Source organism: Bombina bombina, chromosome 1 (genome assembly GCF_027579735.1).
Source record: "Bombina bombina isolate aBomBom1 chromosome 1, aBomBom1.pri, whole genome shotgun sequence".
NCBI lineage: Eukaryota > Metazoa > Chordata > Amphibia > Anura > Bombinatoridae > Bombina > Bombina bombina.
In genome coordinates this window covers 1,458,014,174-1,458,027,218 of record NC_069499.1, presented here as the reverse complement: position 1 = coordinate 1,458,027,218, position 13,045 = coordinate 1,458,014,174, and the positions used below count along the sequence as shown (strand labels likewise).

General features: G+C 38.7%; 1 protein-coding gene across 2 annotated transcripts in view; it reads left to right on the top strand.

Annotated features, from left to right (window-relative positions):
• CYTH1 (cytohesin 1) overlaps positions 1-13,045 on the top strand; it is a 230,908-nt gene that overhangs the window by 112,843 nt on the left and 105,020 nt on the right. The window lies entirely within an intron of this gene.

Genomic DNA, 13,045 nt, shown 5'->3' with positions numbered 1-13,045 from the left:
AAATCCTGAGCTTTAATTATACATTGGGTGGGGAAAGTTAGACATAATTAGCACCAACACAGTCATCTGTGTGTACAAAACACTGAGCAGAACAAGCAAATGTTCCTTCCTCACTTTTAGGTGAAGCTTTCTAGAACAGCCCTTTTTTGTGTGCTTTTTTATTATAATTAGCATTTATTTTCAGTTCATAATATTCTTCTTCACCCCCTGTGTTTAAAAGCACAAATGATATGATCATGTTTATCTCTGTTATAAATCTGAGCGTTATCACACTAGCGTCAATGACACAAGCACAGGTTGTATTTTGGTAAATAATAAATATGGTCTTTTTCATCCATTGTGAGATAATACTTTACTAATAAAATTCTGTTATCGCACCAGCGGGTGGGAAACTAGCAGGGCCCTGTGATGATGACACACAGTGTGCTGCAATGTCAGCTACGTAACAAGCCAACGTAGCTCCATCCTGCATGTCACAACCTGCTGGGGTCACTGTACCAGGGGCCGTCATACTGTTTCATCAACATTTTACCACATATCTTGCCAATACAATGACTTAAAGGGACAGGAAAGCTCTACATTTTCTTTCATGATGTGGATAGAACATATCATTTTAAAAACACTTTCCAATTGACTTCTATTATAAAATTCGCTTCATTCTCTTGTTATCATTTGCCGAAGGAACAGCATTACAGTACTGGGAGCACATCTAGTTAGCCAATCACAAATGTGTGCAGGCACCAATCAGCAGCTAGCTCCCACTAGTGTAAGATAAATGCATATTCTTTTTCAACAAGGGATACCAAGAGAACAAAGCACATTTAAATATAGAAGGTAATTTAAAAGTGTCTTAAAATGACATTCTCTATCTGAATCATGCACGCTTAATTTTGACTTTCCTATCCCTTTAACATACAGTGGGCCACATTTCTTCTTTGTCACTTTTTATGTTTTGCTTTATTAGTGTTTTTTGTTTGTGTTTTTTTTTTTTTACTATAGAAGACCCAGAACTAAAAATGTCTTACCCTTAGTTGGTTTCAAATATAAATATATTTTGATAAATATTAAATCAAATTTAATTACATTTTCTCAGCCAATAAAAATAAATTGTCAATACACATAATCCACACTGTAAATATCCCAACCAATAAAGATAATTTTCTCCTCTAAACAATGAAGTCGACCCAGTCACAGTTAACAAAAATAATTGTACATGCTTAAAGGGACAGTAAAGTCAAAAATTAAACTTAAAGGGATAGAAAGGTCAAAATTGAAATGGACATGGGTGCATTTTAATTTGAAATAAATATATATATATATATATATATATATATATTTATTTATTTTTTTTGCAAAAATCTTTTTATCAGCCAAAATGAATCTAGTAAACGTTATTGCTGTTTTTCTATGGCATACGCACACATGTTGTGAGGGTATGTGCACCAGTATTCAAACAGCACACCTTCTCAGAGTTAGCAGTGTCTTGTATGACAGAAATTACATTTTCACAGAAGCAATACACACCACCAACACCTGTCTGTGTTTGTTTACTGGAGCACAGGGCCTCACAGCATATGTGCATATGCTGCTGAAATCACATTTAATAGGAGCATTTTTGCTAATGGAAGTATATTGCAAATTGAATTGCACCCATGCACATTTAAATATGGACTTTCTATTATCAATTTAGCTTTATTTTAGGGTATCCTTTCTTAAAAGCTAATCCTTAGCTACCAAAAGATCAAAGCAAATTTGATATTAGAAGTAAATGGAAAGTTGTTTAAAATAGCGTGCTCTGTTTAAATCATGAACATTTAATTTTGCTTTAACTGTCTCTTTAAAGGCACATTCAAGTCAGTATTTTATTAATGTGTCCAAAATTATTCTCTGCGTTGCAACATATATGCTGACAAAATGTATGTTAAAAACATTTAAATCCTTTCTTTAGAAAAATATGCATTGTATTTGAGTCCCGAGACGCACACCTTAAAAAGCCTCCTGCATGCTGTTTGTTGCTTGCTTTTCTGAGAGAAAAACAAGCTCCTGCACATATCAACCAATCACTTTGCTCTATGTAGGGGTGTCAGGCTTTACAGACTGCACTTCAGTCTGCCTGGTGGGAGTGGAAACTATAATCTTTAGAGTTAATTTACAGGAAAAGCAGATAAAAAAAATTTAAAAAAATTTGATTAATTTACATTACATTTTTTTAATTTATTTTAATGTATCTTTAAACTAAAACATAATTCTATAACACATTTTCAGATCATTATATTCTAATAAACTTGAAAATCAAACTAGTTGCACAATGAAAGAATGTTTGGGCTGTAGCTGTGGCTTAAAGGGACAGTCAACACCAGAATTGTTGTTCTTTAAAAAAGATAGATAATCCCTGTATTACCCATTCACCAGTTTTGCATAACCAACACAGTTATAATAATACACATTTTACCTCAGTAATTACCTTGTATCTAACCCTCTGCAAACTGCCCCCTTATTTCAGTTCTTTTGACATATTTTCATTTTAGTCAATCAGTGCTCACTCCTAGGTAAATTCACGTGAGTGAACTCAATGTTATCTATGTGAAACACATGAACTAACTCCCTCTAGCGGTGAAAAACTGTCAAAATGCATTCAGATTAGAGGCGGCCTTTAAGGTCTAAGAAAATTAGCATATGAGCCTACCTAGGTTTAGCTTTCAACTAAGAATACCAAGAGAGCAAAGCAAAATTGGTGATAAAAGTAAATTGGAAAGTTGCTTAAAATTACATGCCCTATTTGAATCATGAAAGTTGTTTTTTTTACTTGACTGTCCCTTTAAATTATAGAATTCTGAAAACTATAATAAAACTACTAAATCTGTTTTATGTAATAATTACCAAAATACTAAGATGATGTTTATAAAGGAATTTCTAAAAAAAAATACATTTTTTAATATATAAAAATATTTAATATTGTGCTGTTTGACAGTCAGGCAACTTGACCCTGTACTTTTGGTGACTCAGACTCCAGTCCAGTGCTACAGGAATCTCTCATTTTTGTAGGCTTCAAGTGACCCTGATGCTGGTGTGTTTTGTATTTAATCTAACAATGACATTCAGTAACTACAAATGCCAATCTAAGTATTACATTTATAAAAGCAATACATTTAAAAAAAAATTACTGTAATGTCTCCCATTCTAATAACCCCCTTTGCCTGCTTCTGTGTAAAAAACAATTATTTTTTCTTATTTTGACAGGTGGTTGGTGCAGCCAATAGCACCAATGTGTATTAAAGTGAGCTTTCGTGTTGATGTTTTCCAATCATATTTGATTGCACTGCAACTGCGCAAGCAATCTGATGTGAAAACATTATCACAAGAGCTTGCTTCAATACGCATACATGTAGTTGCTCTTGCTATTGGCTGCTTCACCTGCCTATCAAAATAAGAAAATAATCTTTTTATACAGACGGGGGGGGGGGGGGGGAGTAATGGGAGACATTCTAGTTCGTTTTTAAAGAATATATTGCATTTACAAATGTAATAATTATATTGTTCAACAGGAAGAAGTAAAAACTTCTATAATATGAAAAGTCACTTTACCATCACTTCAATTTTTATTTTTTGCTTTTAAATATTTTTTTAATGGGATTTTGTGATTATGAAATTTGGTTAAATACACACTAGTTCTTGATTTATGCTTGATAGGCTTTTTTAGTTTTAGGGGTTACACTCAATTGAAAGGTATGATGTATGTGTGTGTCTATATGTATATAATATGTGTGTGTATATGTATATAATATATGTATGTGTGTGTATGTATATAATATATGTGTGTGTGTGTCTATATGTATATAATATATGTATGTGTGTCTATATGTTTATAATATATGTATGTGTGTGTCTATATGTATATAATATATGTATGTGTGTGTCTATATGTATATAATATATGTGTGTGTGTGTGTGTCTGTATGTATATAATATATGTGTGTGTGTGTGTGTCTGTATGTATATAATACATGTATGTGTGTCTATATGTATATAATAAATGTATGTGTATGTGTCTATATGTATATAATATATGTGTGTGTGTCTGTATGTATATAATATATGTATGTGTGTCTATATGTATATAATATATGTATATGTGTCTATATGTATATAATATATGTATGTGTGTGTGTCTATGTGTATATAATATATGTATGTGTGTGTCTATATGTATATAATATATGTGTGTGTCTGTATATAATGTGTGTGTGTGTCTATATGTATATAATATGTGTGTCTATATGTATATAATATATGTATGTGTGTGTCTATATGTATATAATATATGTATGTGTGTGTCTATATGTATATATGTGTATATAAGTATATAATGTGTGTGTGTGTATGTGTCTATATGTATATAATATGTGTGTGTGTATGTGTCTATGTATATAATATATGTGTGTGTCTATATGTATATAATATATGTGTGTGTCTCCATGTATATAATATATGTGTGTGTGTATATATATATATATATATATATATATATATATATATATATATATATATATATATATATATATATATAACATTTTTATTATGGGGGCATGCACAGTTGGTTTATATACATAAGACGTAAACATTTTTTTAATAAAAAGGGAATTTAAGACTAAAAACATTTTTGTTAAAGAGATCAACGATCTTGTGCCAGCTTAGGTTCCTATTCACTTGTTGACTTTTGGGGTGTTCTTGGCTATAAAAGGGACATTTTTTAAAGAGGATGTGGAAACATGCTCAGGTTGGTTGTCAGATAATAAGCATGACAACAATGATCATAGAACCATAGGAGGTATTTCTTCTGTTGGCTTTTATAATGCAAAGCACAATATTAGTCGCCTATTTGAAATCAACAATCCTATTTCAAATGTGTGGCCCTGTGTCTGTACAGCTGCCAGGGGATTGTCCTAATAATGACCCTCATTTGAAAGAGGAGAGTTCCTACACACTGTTAAGGGGATTTATTTCTTTAAAGTTGTCAAGTGATGATCATACTAATAATGATCACATGGCAGCTACTGCATTTTGTTGTGTTGTTGATGCCACGGCTCATAGCTCATTGCTTCCCTAAGCTAATAACAATTTGCAAGTATTCAAATACATAAAAGATCAATGAGCATAAAAATAGATTAGTTTTTTGTCACGGTTGAGCTTCAGACAAGTTTAACCCCTTAAATGCTGAGCCATTTCCACCCATGTGCTGAGCTGTTTTGGAGTCTTTAGATGCTTCTCACATTTAAGCCCCACTGTAGGTCATTTTTAAGTGAGAAAACCGCACATACTATATATTGTTGTTTTTCAGCAGACCCAACAGATTCAAATTATACCATTACTTTATAAATGTATCATGGTATGTAAGAACTCAACAACAGAATGTGTAAAAAAAAATTGTTTTCAATAAAACGTTAATAAAGAATGTTGGAAACAATTGTGTGTGCGTGCTTATGTGTGTTTATTTAATCTAAGTGCTTAAGATAAAAGAAGGGGCTATCCTTATATAAATAGGGGCCATAGGTTATGATTATATAGCTTTGATGTGCACATAGGGGCTTCCATGAGACTATACTCCAATAGATGGATATTTATTCACACCAGGTGATCAGTATTACTACGGTGATCACCTGGCTATTAAAATTTATTTTAAAAGAAACTTCCCTGTCAGGGGAGTCTTAGCCATGATCACTAAGGTGGCTCTCCCAGGGCACGGCTGGTTCATTGCATTCTGAGCCCGCTGACCTCTGCGCTTGCTCCCACTGTCAGAGCAGTGAGTGTAATGGCGTAGTCGGGCCGGGCTGTTTCTAGACAACTGCCCTGATGCTCTCAGAGGAAAAACCAGACCCACTGAGTAGAGCACAGAGGGCGGGTCTGAAAAACCCTCTTTCTTCTGTTAAGTGTGATCAGTCCACGGGTCATCATTACTTCTGAGATATTACTCCTCCCCAACAGGAAGTGCAAGAGGATTCACCCAGCAGAGCTGCATATAGCTCCTCCCCTCTACGTCACTCCCAGTCATTCTCTTGCACCCAACGACTAGATAGGATGTGTGAGAGGACTATGGTGATTATACTTAGTTTTATATCTTCAATCAAAAGTTTGTTATTTTAAAATAGCACCGGAGTGTGTTGTTATCTCTCTGGCAGAGTTTGAAGAATAATCTACCAGAGTTTTTGTTATGATTTTAGCCGGAGTAGTTAAGATCATATTGCTGTTTCTCGGCCATCTGAGGAGAGGTAAACTTCAGATCAGGGGACAGCGGGCAGATGAATCTGCATAGAGGTATGTAGCAGTTTTTATTTTCTGACAATGGAATTGATGAGAAAATCCTGCCATACCGATATAATGTCATGTATGTATACTTTACACTTCAGTATTCTGGGGAATGGTACTTCACTAGAATTACACTGTAAGAAATACATAAAGCTGTTTAATAACTAGAGATTATGTTTAACGTTTTTGCTGGAATGTAAAATCGTTTTCATTTACTGAGGTACTGAGTGAATAAATGTTTGGGCACTATTTCTCCAACATAGGTGTGTCCGGTCCACGGCGTCATCCTTACTTGTGGGATATTCTCTTCCCCAACAGGAAATGGCAAAGAGCCCAGCAAAGCTGGTCACATGATCCCTCCCAGGCTCCGCCTACCCCAGTCATTCTCTTTGCCGTTGTACAGGCAACATCTCCACGGAGATGGCTTAGAGTTTTTTAGTGTTTAACTGTAGTTTTTCATTATTCAATCAAGAGTTTGTTATTTTCAAATAGTGCTGGTACGTACTATTTACTCAGAAACAGAAAAGAGATGAAGAATTCTGTTTGTATGAGGAAAATGATTTTAGCAACCGTAACTAAAATCCATGGCTGTTCCACACAGGACTGTTGAGAGCAATTAACTTCAGTTGGGGGAACAGTTTGCAGTCCTTTGCTGCTTGAGGTATGACACATTCTAACAAGACGATGTAATGCTGGAAGCTGTCATTTTCCCTATGGGATCCGGTAAGCCATGTTTATTACGATTGTAAATAAGGGCTTCACAAGGGCTTATTTAGACTGTAGACATTTTTTGGGCTAAATCGATTGATATTAACACTTATTTAGCCTTGAGGAATCATTTATTCTGGGTATTTTGATATAATAATATCGGCAGGCACTGTTTTAGACACCTTATTCTTTAGGGGCTTTCCCAAAGCATAGGCAGAGTCTCATTTTCGCGCCGGTGTTGCGCACTTGTTTTTGAGAGGCATGGCATGCAGTCGCATGTGAGAGGAGCTCTGATACTTATAAAAGACTTCTGAAGGCATCATTTGGTATCGTATTCCCCTTTGGGTTTGGTTGGGTCTCAGCAAAGCAGATACCAGGGACTGTAAAGGGGTTAAAGCTTAAAACGGCTCCGGTTCCGTTATTTTAAGGGTTAAAGCTTCCAAAATTGGTGTGCAATATTTTCAAGGCTTTAAGACACTGTGGTGAAAGTTTGGTGAATTTTGAACAATTCCTTCATGTTTTTTCGCAATTGCAGTAATAAAGTGTGTTCAGTTTAAAATTTAAAGTGACAGTAACGGTTTTATTTCAAAACGTTTTTGTACTTTCTTATCAAGTTTATGCCTGTTTAACATGTCTGAACTACCAGATAGACTGTGTTCTGAATGTGGGGAAGCCAGAATTCCTATTCATTTAAATAAATGTGATTTATGTGATAATGACAATGATGCCCAAGATGATTCCTCAAGTGAGGGGAGTAAGCATGGTACTGCATCATTCCCTCCTTCGTCTACACGAGTCTTGCCCACTCAGGAGGCCCCTAGTACATCTAGCGCGCCAATACTCCTTACTATGCAACAATTAACGGCTGTAATGGATAATTCTGTCAAAAACATTTTAGCCAAAATGAACCCTTGTCAGCGTAAGCGTGGATGCTCTGTTTTAGTTACTGAAGAGCATGACGACGCTGATATTAATATCTCTGAAGGGCCCCTAACACAATCTGAGGGGGCCAGGGAGGTTTTGTCTGAGGGAGAAATTACTGATTTAGGGAACATTTCTCAGCAGGCTGAATCTGATGTGATTACTTTTAAATTTAAATTGGAACATCTCCGCATTTTGCTTAAGGAGGTATTATCCACTCTGGATGATTGTGAAAATTTGGTCATCCCAGAGAAACTATGTAAAATGGACAAGTTCCTAGAGGTGCCGGGGCTCCCAGAAGCTTTTCCTATACCCAAGCGGGTGGCGGACATTGTTAATAAAGAATGGGAAAGGCCCGGTATTCCTTTCGTCCCTCCCCCCATATTTAAAAAATTGTTTCCTATGGTCGACCCCAGAAAGGACTTATGGCAGTCAGTCCCCAAGGTCGAGGGAGCGGTTTCTACTTTAAACAAACGCACCACTATTCCCATAGAGGATAGTTGTGCTTTCAAAGATCCTATGGATAAAAAATTAGAAGGTTTGCTTAAAAAGATGTTTGTTCAGCAGGGTTACCTTCTACAACCCATTTCATGCATTGTCCCTGTTACTACAGCCGCATATTTCTGGTTTGATGAACTGATTAAGGTGCTCGATAGTGACTCCCCTCCTTATGAGGAGATTATGGACAGAGTCAATGCTCTCAAATTGGCTAATTCTTTCACTCTAGACGCCTCTTTGCAATTGGCTAAGTTAGCGGCTAAGAATTCTGGGTTTGCTATTGTGGCGCGCAGAGCGCTTTGGTTGAAATCTTGGTCGGCTGATGCGTCTTCCAAGAACAAGCTACTAAACATTCCTTTCAAGGGGAAAACGCTGTTTGGTCCTGACTTGAAAGAGATTATCTCTGATATCACTGGGGGTAAGGGCCATGCCCTTCCTCAGGATCGGCCTTTCAAGGCAAAAAATAGACCTAATTTTCGTCCCTTTCGTAAAAACGGACCAGCCCAAGGTGCTACGTCCTCTAAGCAAGAGGGTAATACTTCTCAGGCCAAGCCAGCTTGGAGACCAATGCAAGGCTGGAACAAGGGAAAGCAGGCAAAGAAACCTGCCACTGCTACCAAGACAGCATGAAATATCGGCCCCCGATCCGGGACCGGATCTGGTGGGGGGCAGACTCTCTCTCTTCGCTCAGGCTTGGGCAAGAGATGTTCTGGATCCTTGGGCGCTAGAAATAGTCTCCCAGGGTTATCTTCTGGAATTCAAGGGACTTCCCCCAAGGGGAAGGTTCCACAGGTCTCAGTTGTCTTCAGACCACATAAAAAGACAGGCGTTCTTACATTGTGTAGAAGACCTGTTAAAAATGGGAGTGATTCATCCTGTTCCATTGAGAGAACAAGGGATGGGGTTCTACTCCAATCTGTTCATAGTTCCCAAAAAAGAGGGAACGTTCAGACCAATCCTAGATCTCAAGATCTTAAACAAATTTCTCAAGGTCCCATCGTTCAAGATGGAAACCATTCGAACTATCCTTCCTTCCATCCAGGAAGGTCAATTCATGACCACGGTGGATTTAAAGGATGCGTATCTACATATTCCTATCCACAAGGAACATCATCGGTTCCTAAGGTTTGCATTCCTGGACAAACATTACCAGTTCGTGGCGCTTCCTTTCGGATTAGCCACTGCTCCAAGGATTTTCACAAAGGTACTAGGGTCCCTTCTAGCTGTGCTAAGACCAAGGGGCATTGCAGTAGTACCTTACCTGGACGACATTCTGATTCAAGCGTCGTCCCTCCCTCGAGCAAAGGCTCACACGGACATCGTCCTGGCCTTTCTCAGATCGCACGGCTGGAAAGTGAACGTGGAAAAGAGTTCTCTATCCCCGTCAACAAGGGTTCCCTTCTTGGGAACAATTATAGACTCCTCAGAAATGAGGATTTTTCTAACAGAGGCCAGAAAGACAAAACTTCTGGACTCTTGTCGAATACTTCATTCCGTTCCTCTTCCTTCCGTAGCTCAGTGCATGGAAGTGATCGGGTTGATGGTAGCGGCAATGGACATAGTTCCTTTTGCGCGCATTCATCTAAGACCATTACAACTGTGCATGCTCAGTCAGTGGAATGGGGACTATACAGACTTGTCTCCAAAGATACAAGTAAATCAGAGGACCAGAGACTCACTCCGTTGGTGGCTGTCCCTGGACAACCTGTCACGAGGGATGACATTCCGCAGACCAGAGTGGGTCATTGTCACGACCGACGCCAGTCTGATGGGCTGGGGCGCGGTCTGGGGATCCCTGAAAGCTCAGGGTCTTTGGTCTCGGGAAGAATCTCTTCTACCGATAAATATTCTGGAACTGAGAGCGATGTTCAATGCTCTCAAGGCTTGGCCTCAGCTAGCGAGGACCAAGTTCATACGGTTTCAATCATTGCGTACATCAACCATCAGGGGGGAACAAGGAGTTCCCTAGCGATGGAAGAAGTGACCAAGATTATTCTATGGGCGGAGTCTCACTCCTGCCACCTGTCTGCTATCCACATCCCGGGAGTGGAAAATTGGGAAGCGGATTTTCTGAGTCGTCAGACATTGCATCCGGGGGAGTGGGAACTCCATCCGGAAATCTTTGCCCAAGTCACTCAACTATGGGGCATTCCAGACATGGATCTGATGGCCTCTCGTCAGAACTTCAAAGTTCCTTGCTACGGGTCCAGATCCAGGGATCCCAAGGCGGCTCTAGTGGATGCACTAGTAGCACCTTGGACCTTCAAACTAGCTTATGTGTTCCCGCCGTTTCCTCTCATCCCCAGGCTGGTAGCCAGGATCAATCAGGAGAGGGCGTCGGTGATCTTGATAGCTCCTGCGTGGCCACGCAGGACTTGGTATGCAGATCTGGTGAATATGTCATCGGCTCCACCTTGGAAGCTACCTTTGAGACGAGACCTTCTTGTTCAGGGTCCGTTCGAACATCCGAATCTGATTTCACTCCAGCTGACTGCTTGGAGATTGAACGCTTGATTTTATCGAAGCGAGGTTTCTCAGATTCTGTTATCGATACTCTTGTTCAGGCCAGAAAGCCTGTAACTAGAAAGATTTACCACAAAATTTGGAAAAAATATATCTGTTGGTGTGAATCTAAAGGATTCCCTTGGGACAAGGTTAAGATTCCTAGGATTCTATCCTTCCTTCAAGAAGGATTGGAAAAAGGATTATCGGCAAGTTCCCTGAAGGGACAGATTTCTGCCTTGTCGGTGTTACTTCACAAAAAACTGGCAGCTGTGCCAGATGTTCAAGCCTTTGTTCAGGCTCTGGTTAGAATCAAGCCTGTTTACAAACCTTTGACTCCTCCTTGGAGTCTCAATTTAGTTCTTTCAGTTCTTCAGGGGGTTCCGTTTGAACCCTTACATTCCGTTGATATTAAGTTATTATCTTGGAAAGTTTTGTTTTTAGTTGCAATTTCTTCTGCTAGAAGAGTTTCAGAATTATCTGCTCTGCAGTGTTCTCCTCCTTATCTGGTGTTCCATGCAGATAAGGTGGTTTTACGTACTAAACCTGGTTTTCTTCCAAAAGTTGTTTCTAACAAAAACATTAACCAGGAGATTATCGTACCTTCTCTGTGTCCGAAACCAGTTTCAAAGAAGGAACGCTTGTTGCACAATTTGGATGTTGTTCGCGCTCTAAAATTCTATTTAGATGCTACAAAGGATTTTAGACAAACATCTTCCCTGTTTGTTGTTTATTCAGGTAAAAGGAGAGGTCAAAAAGCAACTTCTACCTCTCTCTCTTTTTGGATTAAAAGCATCATCAGATTGGCTTACGAGACTGCCGGACGGCAGCCTCCCGAAAGAATCACGGCTCATTCCACTAGGGCTGTGGCTTCCACATGGGCCTTCAAGAACGAGGCTTCTGTTGATCAGATATGTAGGGCAGCGACTTGGTCTTCACTGCACACTTTTACCAAATTTTACAAGTTTGATACTTTTGCTTCTTCTGAGGCTATTTTTGGGAGAAAGGTTTTGCAAGCCGTGGTGCCTTCCATTTAGGTGACCTGATTTGCTCCCTCCCTTCATCCGTGTCCTAAAGCTTTGGTATTGGTTCCCACAAGTAAGGATGACGCCGTGGACCGGACACACCTATGTTGGAGAAAACAGAATTTATGTTTACCTGATAAATTTCTTTCTCCAACGGTGTGTCCGGTCCACGGCCCGCCCTGGGTTTTTAATCAGGTCTGATAATTTATTTTCTTTAACTACAGTCACCACGGTACCATATGGTTTCTCCTATGCTATTATTCCTCCTTAACGTCGGTCGAATGACTGGGGTAGGCGGAGCCTGGGAGGGATCATGTGACCAGCTTTGCTGGGCTCTTTGCCATTTCCTGTTGGGGAAGAGAATATCCCACAAGTAAGGATGACGCCGTGGACCGGACACACCGTTGGAGAAAGAAATTTATCAGGTAAACATAAATTCTGTTTTTTCCACTTGGCAGTTGCTTAATCTGTTTTCTGACAGTTTCTGTTCTCCCTCACTGCTGTGTGTGAGGGGGAGGGGACGTTTTTTTGGCGCTTTTACTACGCATCAAATATTTCAGTCAGCAACTCATTGTATTCCCTGCATGATCCGGTTCATCTCTACAGAGCTCAGGGGTCTTCAAAACTTATTTTGAGGGAGGTAATTTCTCTCAGCAGAGCTGTGAGAATTATAGTTTGACTGAGATAAAAAACGTTTATTCTGTAATTTGTTTCCTGCTTTCAGAATTTGTTATCTTTGCTAATGGGATTAAACCTTTGCTAAAGTTGTGTTATTTACAAGGATTGAGGCTATAACTGTTTCAATTTATTAATTTTCAACTGTCATAGATCTTCTGTGCTTCTTAAAGGCACAGTACGTTTTAATATTATTCTAATTGAATTGTATTTCCAAGTTATAAGTTTATTTGCTAGTGTGTTAAACATGTCTGATTCAGAGGATGATACCTGTGTCATTTGTTGCAATGCCAAAGTGGAGCCCAATAGAAATTTATGTACTAACTGTATTGATGCTACTTTAAATAAAAGTCAATCTGTACAAATTGAACAAATTTCACCAAACAACGAGGGGAGAGTTATGCCGACTAACT